Source organism: Pseudonaja textilis, chromosome Z (assembly GCF_049901715.1).
Source record: "Pseudonaja textilis isolate UNSWEBS1 chromosome Z, rPseTex1.2, whole genome shotgun sequence".
NCBI lineage: Eukaryota > Metazoa > Chordata > Lepidosauria > Squamata > Elapidae > Pseudonaja > Pseudonaja textilis.
In genome coordinates, this window is record NC_142008.1 from 31,467,738 (window position 1) to 31,478,345 (window position 10,608).

General features: G+C 44.0%; 1 pseudogene; it reads right to left on the reverse strand.

The window, feature by feature from the left end:
• Window positions 1–2,942: 2,942 nt before the first annotated feature.
• Window positions 2,943–3,917, reverse strand: LOC148123960 (endogenous retrovirus group K member 21 Gag polyprotein-like; annotated as a pseudogene).
• Window positions 3,918–10,608: the final 6,691 nt, after the last annotated feature.

Sequence of the window (10,608 nt, forward strand, 5' to 3'; positions counted from 1 at the left end):
TTTTGCAGCGTGGGTAGCCCTGGGGTGAGTTTCCCCATCGAGTTTTGAACTTTGTCAAGAGCATTCTTTAGGGTCAGATTGGCTCTTTCTACTATGGCCTGCCCTTGAGAATTGTATGGAATGCCAAATTTGTGCAAAATGCCCCATTGTTTACAAAAGGTAGCAAAGTTGGTACTAGTATAGGAGGGGCCATTATCAGTTTTTAATTCCGAGGGCCTTCCCAGGCACGCAAATGACCGGATGCAGTGGTTAATGACATGTTTTGTGGTCTCTCCTCTTTGCGGGGAAGCCATGATGAACCCTGAGTATGTGTCCACTGAAACATGGATATATTTCCATGGTGCAGAAGGCACATACTGGGTTACATCCATTTGCCAAATTTGGCAGGCTTTTAAGCCTCTGGGATTTACTCCCATTGGCAGGGCAGGGGCTTGCTTGCTGCAAGTAGGGCATTGTTGAATAATTGCAGCAGCCTCTTGGGCGGTGATTTGGAATTCCTTCATAAGAGCCCTTTTATTTTGATGAAAATAGTTATGACTGTCCAAAGGGGTTAGGGGAGAAAGAGAGAAAGCAGATCGAATAGTAGCAGCAGATGCGTCTGAAGCCGCTGCAGCGCCTCTGTCATTTCCTTCTTGTAATGGGCCGGGAAATGGTTGATGACTTCATATATAAGCAACAAAGAAAGGGTGGGAGCGGGTTGAGATGAGTTGCTGAAGTGAAATGAATTTAGTAAGAAGGTCATTGTCCAGAGTGGGGGAGAGATATGCATCGGAGATATTCTTTACTATAAAAGTGACATAAAGACTGTCCAAAATTAAATTGAAAGGTTGATCGGAAAAACGTTGAAAGGCCAATATAGCAGCAGCAAGTTCTGCCCTTTGGGCAGACGATTGTGGCTGAGTAACTTTGGTGTGCCATTGCCCTTCTGAAAACCAGGCATAGGCACCATATTGCTTCCCTCCATCTGCATATATAGTGATCCCAGAGGGAATGGGGGCTGTGGATTCTATTAATTGCCAATTAAAAGGAACCAGCTTAAGTAAATTAAGCTGGTCATCTGCAGGGAGATGGCAGGAAATAGTCACCGGCCATTCTCCCATTACAATTTGTAATGACTCTGAATTCAATAGCATTACCTCCCAATCGGACAATGACATGGGGACATATAGTACAGAGGGTTCAATAGCCATTAGGGCTTTACAACGTTGACGCCCTTTGTGAATAAGTATAGAGAAGAGCAAAGGTTTGGGGTTAATGGATTTACGAGGGGTATGAGGCAGATGTATACATTCTAGGATGAGAAGTTTAGAGAGACTTTGAGCAAGAATTGCAGTAGGTAGCTGAGGTGTATTGAGCAAGATTAAGGAAATAGGAGCATTGTTGTGACATCGGTTGACCCACTTTTTCTGCATAATGTGCTGAATGTCCTGGGTGATTTTCAATTGATGATCTGTAAGGATAATTTTATCCCCTGGAGTGGTTCCTCCCTTTAATGCATTAAACAGGGGGCTGAGCATTTGTGTAGTGATGCCAAAATAGGGACCGGTCCAATTAATAGCCCCTAAATATTGTTGTAATTGTACAAGGGATGTAGTGCGGGGCAGAGCTAATGCTGGCAAAACTGGTACTGAATAAGCCTGCATTAGCTTATGTCCTAGATATTGAAAAGGATGTCGTGTTTGAACCTTTTCCGGGGCTATGTGTAAACCACCTTGATGTAGCAAGGTGATAAGGTTGTCCAGGGTAGCGGCAACTGTGCCTTCCGGACTGGGGGCACCTATGAGAATGTCATCCATATAGTGGTAGACTAGAAATTGTGGATGTTGTGTTCTATAGGGCTGAAGGATTTGATTAACATAGTATTGGCACACTGTAGGGCTTTTGAGCATGCCTTGAGGCAATACCTTCCATTGATATCGTTTAGTGGGATGAGAATTGTTAGGTTGGGGAATAGTAAAGGCAAAGAGTTTGCGGTCTTCTGCATGAAGGGGGATAGAAAAGAAACAGTCCTTTGAGGTCAATGACAACGACATCATAGTTAGTGGGAATAAGGTTGGGATTAGGTAAGCCACATTGGAGTGAGCCCATGGGTTGTATGATGCAGTTGACAGCCCTTAAATTGTGCAAAAAGCGCCATTTTCCAGATTTTTTCTTTATAACAAACACCAGAGTGTTGTATGGGCTAAGCGATGGCTCAATATGATCATATTGTAATTGTTTGGCTGTTAATTGCTGCAATGCAAGCAATTTATTTGCTGGCAACAGCCATTGATCAACCCAAACAGGAACATCCGTGGTTAAGGTCAAGCAAAGGGGAAGAGGGTGAGTCATTCTAGCTGCAATTTAGCGCCAAATTGAGAGAGTAAGTCCCTCCCCCACAAATTCATGTGAAGGGGGAGGATGATGGGCTTTATTTGTGCAGTCCCTGTGAAGTTTTCAGAAGTCACAGGGAGCCAAAACTTACTGATGCGAGCCATTTGAATCCCTCCTACACCTCTTACCGATGGGGAGGTCTCTGTTTCCCAGTCTGTAGGCCACTCATCAGAGCGTATCACCGAGACGTCAGCACCAGAGTCCAGAAGACCGGTAAAGTGGCGACCCTTGATTAAAGCCAAGAGTGTGGGCTTAGTTTCGGTGATAGATCTAGTGAGGGCAAGCACATCAGAGGGAAGTTGTGGTACCATGATCATTTTTGCTACGACATCACCCTTTTGCAACTTCGTTGGAAGAGTGGATAGCACAGAAAGGTTAATGGCTGAGAGTTTTGAGGAAGGATAAAGCAGATCGGGAACCACAGAGATTCCTTTGAGGAGGGCATGAGGGTGCGCCGACAGAGAGTGGTAGATGGGGAAAGGATATGAGCACATTTTCTGCCACTGATAATTCATACACAGTGGATGGTATATGGGCAGCCTTGGGAGAGGGGCTAGCTGCCGGCCCCTCTACTTGTTTCCCGAGGGTTCAGTTTTTGATCGACATTGATTAGCCCAATGATAGCCTTTCTTACATTTCGGGCAGACTGTTTTTGGTCAAACATCTCTACTGGCGGAGGGCTTTGCTGCCCCCCCCCCGCCAGGGGCTCGACATTGTGATTTAAAATGGCCGGGCTTCCCACAATTGTAACAATTACCAGATGGCTTATTACCTCTAGTGATAGCTGCAGCCATCATTTCGGAAGTGTATTGGTGTGTTCCCACCACCCTGCAGGCTTGTAGGAATTGGGCTAGAGTGGCATCTGGAAAATTAATCAAGGGAGTAAGCAAGGTTTTACAGTCTGCATTAGCGTTCTCATATGCCAATTTAAGAAGAATTTCCTGCTGAGCTGCCTCATTTGTAATTTGCCTTTGTAGGGCCATTTGGAGGCGTTCAATAAAATCAGCATAGGGTTCATTGGAATTTTGTAGAATTTTTGCAAAAGATTGTGCGGAGGTATGAGGGTCATCCAAGCGAGAGAGAGCAAGCAGAGTGGCTTGTGCAGAAAGGTTAAGAGCATTAATAGGGCTATTATATTGAGCTGTGGGAGCAGCAAAGGCACCCTCTCCTGCCAGTTCATTTGCGGTAAGATTCGGATTTTGAGCTGCCAATAGCTGACAATGATGGAGAGACTCCGATTGCCATACAACAAATTGAGTCCCTGTTAGAGTCATATGAAAAAGGCTATGCCAATCAGCTGGGATCATTATATGGGCGTTAGCCATCATTCTAAATAATCCCATCGTAAATGGAGCCTGAATACCATACATTTGTACAGCTTGTTTGATATCCTTGATTGATTTAACAGGGATGGGTTCCCAGTGCGGGACGTTTTGTCCCTGCGCATTCTGCGCATAAACTAATGGGAACGCCGATGGGCAGTCGGAGTGATCAAACTTGCCAGTTCTAACTCCCGCAGCTATGGCGGCATGAACCGCGCCCATAGGAGGGGGTAAGGCAGGAGAGGAAGGCACAGAAAGGAGAGCAAGAGAAGAAGAAGAGGGATTGGGTGAGGGGGGGGTCAGGAGAAGGGGGGGAGGTTTACTGACCTCATTTGGCTCCGGGGGGGCAGTCGGTTTAAGAGACATAGGTGCCACAGCAGGGGGCAAGAGTTGTACAGCAGGATTCACATAGGGAGGGGGTCCAGAAAGGGGTCCAAGTAGGGGTTGCTCTAGAGAGGAGAGAGCCTCAAAAACCACCCTCCAAGCAATTAATATAGATGAAGGGGCCCTAGGACTTGCGTGAAGGTATTTTCCAATCTCCTTCCATACTGTAGTTTTGATACTGCCTTTAGCCGGATAAGAAGGGCAGTGTTGCCAAATGTATTCTAGGAGTTCCTCAATAGAGGTTTTTGTGAGGGAGGCATGAAGGGAGCCCCCCTTTTTAAAGGAAAAAAATTTCATTTGGTCACTTCTCTGATTTCCTGAATGAGCTGCCTGCTCCTTAGAGAATCTACCACCCATACGCACGAGGGATCTGTTGTCGCCAGCAATTCAAGCGGATGGGGTGCACCAAGTCTATTCCAGATGATGAGAATGGGTGTGTCAAAGACGTATCACTTTTGAGTGGATCACGTCGGGGTCACCAGTTGTGGTGGTCTCTCATGAAAAGAAGGCACTACGCAAAGTTGTCTTGGGATGAGAGCGCAGAGCGAACTCCGAAACCCTCTTTTATTAGAAGCAATCTTTGTTAATGTAGCAATTTTGTTAACGTCCTATTACAAACGCATTACATCACACAACATGCACTGATCATTCGCATAAAGAATACAAGGCTGCAAAGTTTAAGTTTGCTACAGTTCTGGTTAGAAATGGCAACAATTTGTCCTTGCTCCTTGCTCCGTGTTCCAGCCAACCACCAGAAGGCTCCGTTGTCCTAGCACGTACACAAAGAACAAAGAATCATAGTTCCCACACTGTGGCACTGCTGAGGTGTTATGGAAGAGCAGGATGCTTCAATAGAGGCCTTCAGCTCTGCTGCATTGTTTGGTCTCATGTCTCTCATCTTTCTCTTGGCAATGCCCCATAGATTCTCCATGGGGTTCAGGTCAGGTGAGTTTGCTGGCCAATCAAGCACAGTATTCCCATGGTCATTGAACCAGGTTTTGGTGCTTTGGGCAGTGTGGGCAGGTGCCAAGTCCTGCTGGAAAATGAAGTCAGCATCCCCATAAAGCTCGTCTGTGGAAGGAAGCATGAAGTGCTCCAAAATCTCCTGGTAGATGGCTAAATTGACCCTGGACTTAATGAAGCACAGTGGAACAACACCAGCAGATAACATGGCTCCCCAAATCAACACAGACTGTGGAAACTTCACACTGAACTTCAAGCATCTTGCAGTATGTGTCTCTCTGTTCTTCCTCCAGACTCTGGGTCCTTGGTTTCCAATGAGATGCAAAAGCTGCTCTCATCAGAAAAGAGGACTTTGGACCACTGAGCAACAGACCAGTTCTGTTTCTGATGATGTTTGTTGTTCAGGAGCAGCTTGACAAGAGAAATACAACATTTGAAGCCCATGTCCAGGATCCATCTGTGTGTGGTAGCTCTTGATGCACTGACTCCAGCCTCAGTCCACTCCTTTTGTAAGTCCCCAACACTTTTGAATGGCCTTTTCCTGATAATCCTCTCCAGGCTGCAGTCATCCCTGCTGCTTGTGCACCTTTTTTTTCCACACTTTTCCCTTCCACATAACTTTCTATTAATGTGCTTTGATACAGCACTTTGGGAACATCCAACTTCTTTTGCAATTATCTTTTGAGGCTTTCCCTCCTTATGGAAGGTGTCAATGATGGTTTTCTGCACAACTACCAGGTCAGCAGTCTTTTCCATGATTGTGATTCCTACTGAACCAGACTGAGAGATCATTTAAAGGCTCAGGAACCCTTTGCAGGTGTTATGGCTTAATTAGCTGATTAGAGTGGGACAGTTAAATATATAAAGATGTATTCTTTCCTTATTATATCTACAAAATGATTTTAGGATAGATTTGGGATGATAATATGAATTGTCACAAAACAAATTAAATAAAATATGATTATTTCCTAAAGCATGAATGAATAAAAGTATAGTCAAATGATTGATTAATAATGATACCAATGTATTTAATATTGGATTGAAAATACGAGATCATATACAATGTAATTGTAATTGAAGACTATGAAATGGAAGCACAAAACAATTTGTAAACCAACCAGCACACTGTATGTACATATATGGAAGATGGCCTGATGTTTTTATGTTTTGTTTGTTTATGTTGGTTTAAAAAACCAATAAAAAAAAACAAGCTAATACAATTCTTGGTTGTATAAACAGAAGCATAGAATCAAAATCACGTGAAGTATTTGATTCGTAACTGCTGACCAACCACATTCAACGTGTAGTCCTCAATGGAACTGCATCTACATAGAGTATGCAGGCATGCAGCGGGGAAACCCAAGGCTCAGTTTTAGGCCCAGTATCTTCAATATCTTCATCAATGATTTGGACAAGAGGATAGATGGGAAACTCATCTAATATGCAGATGACACCAAGCTAGCAGGAATAGCCACTACTCTGAAAGATAGGCTTAATATACAGAAGGATCTTGACAGACTTGAACATTGGGCACTATCTAACAAAATGAAATTCAGTGGTGAAAAAGTAAGGTTCTACATTTAGGCAAGAAAAAACAAATGCAGTTATAGGTTGTACCTCGCTCAATAGTAGTAACAAGTCAGAGGGAAATATAAATATGATGACTATAAAATAGATAAATATAGAAAAGAAATGTAATTGAATAAGAGTAAAGAGTAAAGAGTTGAATAAGAGTAAAGAGAAATAATGAGAATTTTGTTAAAAGATATTTATGTGTGGAAATGGGATATATTAGAATTATGCGGTATAAAATAATGTTTTATCTGCCCTGTAAAGATTTACAATGGAAAGAGGTTTTATGTTTTCAATATTTAATGATGTTTTGTTTGTCTTTAAAATTAATAAAATTTGTTTCAAAAAAAAAAATAGTAACTGGGAGAGGGATCTTGGAGTCCTAGTGGACAATCACTTAAATATGAGTCAGCAGTTTGTTGCAGATGCCAAAAAATAACAACACAGTTCTAGGCTGCTGAGGGATAGAATCAAGATAATATGAAGTGTTAATATCAGTTTATTATATTGCCTTGGTAAAGCCACACTTGAAATACTACAGTTTTGGTTACCACAATATAAAAAGATGTTGAAACTCTAGAAAGAGTTCAAAGAGCAACAAAGATTCTTGTGGGACTGGGGGCTAAAACATATTAAGAATAGTTGCTGGAATTGGGTAAGTTTAGTTTAATGAAAAGAAGGACTAGGAGTGACATAGTAGTAGTGTTCCAATATTTCTAGAGCTGCCACAAAGAAGAGGGAATTAAGCTATATTCCAAAGCACCTGAGGGCAATACAAGAAGCAATGGGTGGAAACTAATCAAGGAGAGAAGTGACCTTGAACTAAGGAGAAATTTCCTTACAGTTAAAACAATGAATCAGTGAAACATCTTGACTCCAGAAGTTGTGAATGCTCCAACAGTGGAAGTTTTTAAGAAAAGATTGGACAACCATTTGTCTGAAATAGTATAGAGTTTCCTGCCTGCACAGAGGGTTGGACTAGAAGACCTTCAAGGTCCCTTCCAATTATTTTATTCAATTCTATTCTATTTTGTATTCTATTCTTAGTCCCTCTTTATAAATCCTTTGTAAGACCACACATGGAATATTGCATCCAGTTTGGTCACCACATAACAAAAAAAAAGTTGAGACTTTGGAAAAAGTGCAAAGAATAACAACTAAAATGATTAAGGGCCTGGGGACAAAATCATATGAACAACTGTTGCAGAAATTGGGTAAGCCAGTTGAGAGAAAAAGGACTAAGGGGGACATTATAGCAGTATTTCAGTATTTGAGGCTCTGCCACAAAGGAAGAGGGGATCAACTTATTTTCCAAATCACCAGAAGGCAAGACAAGACACAATGGATGGAAGCTTATCAGAGAGTTTCCAACTTGAAATTAAGGAGAAATTTCCTGACAGTGAAAACAAATAACCAGTAGAATAACTTGCCTTCAAAACTTATAGGTGCTTCATCATTGGTAGTTTTTAAGAAAAGACTGGACAACCAGCTGTCTGAAATGGTATTGTGTCTTCTGCTTGAGCAGGGGTTTGGACTAGAACAGTGGTCACCAACTGTGGGCCACAGCCCACTGATGGTCCATGAGAAAATTTTGGTGGGCCGCAGAGAAATGTCACCCCCAAGCAATTAATCCAGGCTGCATGGGAACACCAGACTGCACCGCCCACATGACCCACCCACTTGCTGGCCCACACCCTTTGGCCAAGCACAAACCTGCAAAAAGGAGTGCAGCCCTCACCATACAGGACGAGGTAATGGTGCTGTTGCTGCAAGTGGGGGCTGGCGACACAGGCAGGCTGAAGCGGTGATGGAGATGGCTGGAAGATACAGATACGCCATGCTGCTTGCATTTGCATGCCAGTCCCGCACCTTCCAGCTCACCTCTCCTGGCCTTGGCTCTTCCTCGATGGCTGCAGGCTGTAGGGATGGCCCAGGGCAGGAAAAGCACCAGCTGGTAGTGGTGGGAGGGAGCGGAGTAGGCAAGTCTGTGCTCACCATCCAGTTCAGAGATCCAGAATGGGGCAGCGGCATCAGTTTCCTTATCTCTCTTGGGGCTCTGCTCTGTTGCCCCCGCATCCCTTGGCCCCAGCCATTGCTGCCCAGGGAAAGCACAGAAAAAGCAAGAAGAAACATAGCTCTCACTGGGGCGAAAGAGCTGAGATTGAGGAAAGCACAGGCAAGAGAAGACGGAAGCTGCCACCTTTGAAAAGCACCACTTTCTGTTGCCTGTGCCTTCCGATCTCCACTCTTTCTCCCCAGCAAGAGCTGTTTCTGCTTGCTTGCTTTTCTGGGGTGGGGCAGCAGAGACAACAGGGCTGCTCTCCCCCCTCAACAAGCCAGGCCTGGAGGAACGCAAAGAATTGTGGGTGAGTGCCAGAGAAATGTGTGTTGGAAATGCCAACGCACATTTCCAGTGCGCTCTCCTTTGTCCCGAAGTAAGATTGAGTGTGAGGGAAGAGAGCAGGGGGAAGGGTAGGAGGGAAGGAGAAGCCCAGCTGGCTTTCCTTTGGCATGGGGTGGGAGGAAGACCAAATGCCCAGACAGAAAGAGCACTGAAGAAGACAGGCTCCTAATAACCAGTGAGAGCTTGAGCTTTTCTGGGCTTGACCCTTTGGCTTCCACACAGGGTAGGACCCTTCTCTGCTTGAAAGCAGTGGGGGAAACCTGGAGGTTAGTCTCGGGAGACTTTGGCATGGAGGGGGTGTTGCCTGGTTATTAGGAGCCCGTCTTCCTCAGCGCTTCCAGACTGGTCCTCCTTCCCTCTCTCAACTCCAGGCAGCCACACCTGGCAAAGGAGGGAGAGGTTTCCTCTAACTTCAGGGAGATATGAGATGACAGGAGACCAGATTGGGGAGGGCTCTGCTTTTCTTCCATTTGAGGGGGAGCTGGTTCCCCCCATCCAGATCTTCCCAGCCTCCAGGAACCATGTGGCTTCTTTTGAATCCCAGCAGTATTAAATAATCTTTCTCCCCAAAGGGTGAGAGAAGCCTCCTTTCCCTTCCCACAATTATCATTAAGCATTTATGATTTTATTATAATTAAATAAGCGTGTGTGTGTGTGTGTGTGTGTGTGTGTGTGTGTGTATTTTCTTAACTTTTCATGGGTACTTACATGTATGGTATTCAGCTTTGTTCGGGTATTTTCCCACATCATTATAGTTGTGCTTTTAAAGTTGTAGCAACGTTTCAGCAGAATCTCATCTGCCAGGAGATTTTGCTTTTGTGGAAGCACCTAAACAGCACACACCCCAAAATCAAATTCACCATGGAAATGGAAACAAACAAACAACTACCATTCCTAGATGTACTAATCTACAAAAAAACAGATGGCACACTAGGACACACCATACACCAGAAGAAAGCATACACCAACCGCTACCTCAACACCCAATCCCACCACCACCCAACACAGATAAACTCTGGCCAAAACACTAATCGCCAGAACCAAATGCCTAGCAGACAAGAGACACATAAAGACTGAACTATGCACCCTGGCTAAAGTACTGACAGCTAACGGCTTCCACAAAAGCAAAATCACCAGCTTGATCCACAAAAACACACTGAGACATAATGAAGACCTAGAAGATGAACAGACCTATGGAACAGCTGCCCTGCCCTACATAAGAGGTACTACAGACAAAATCAGAAAGATACTACACAGGCATCACATCAAGACTGCCTTCAAAACAGACAGAAAAATAGCAGACAAAAAAATCCAAGAAACCCCAAAGATAAAATTGACCTGGAAACCAAGGCATATATGAAGTCCCCTGTGCATCATACCCTGCCACATACATTGGACGGACCAATAGAAGAATAAGTACCCATCTGTATGAACACAAAAATGCAGTAAAAAAGCTGGAACACACTTCCTCACTAGTCCAACACATGAAAGCCACAGGTCATAGTATCAACTTCAATGGCACCAAAACCCTAGCCACTATAGAAAACCCCAGCCACAGAATTATCAGAGAAGCCATAGAGATTGAAAAAA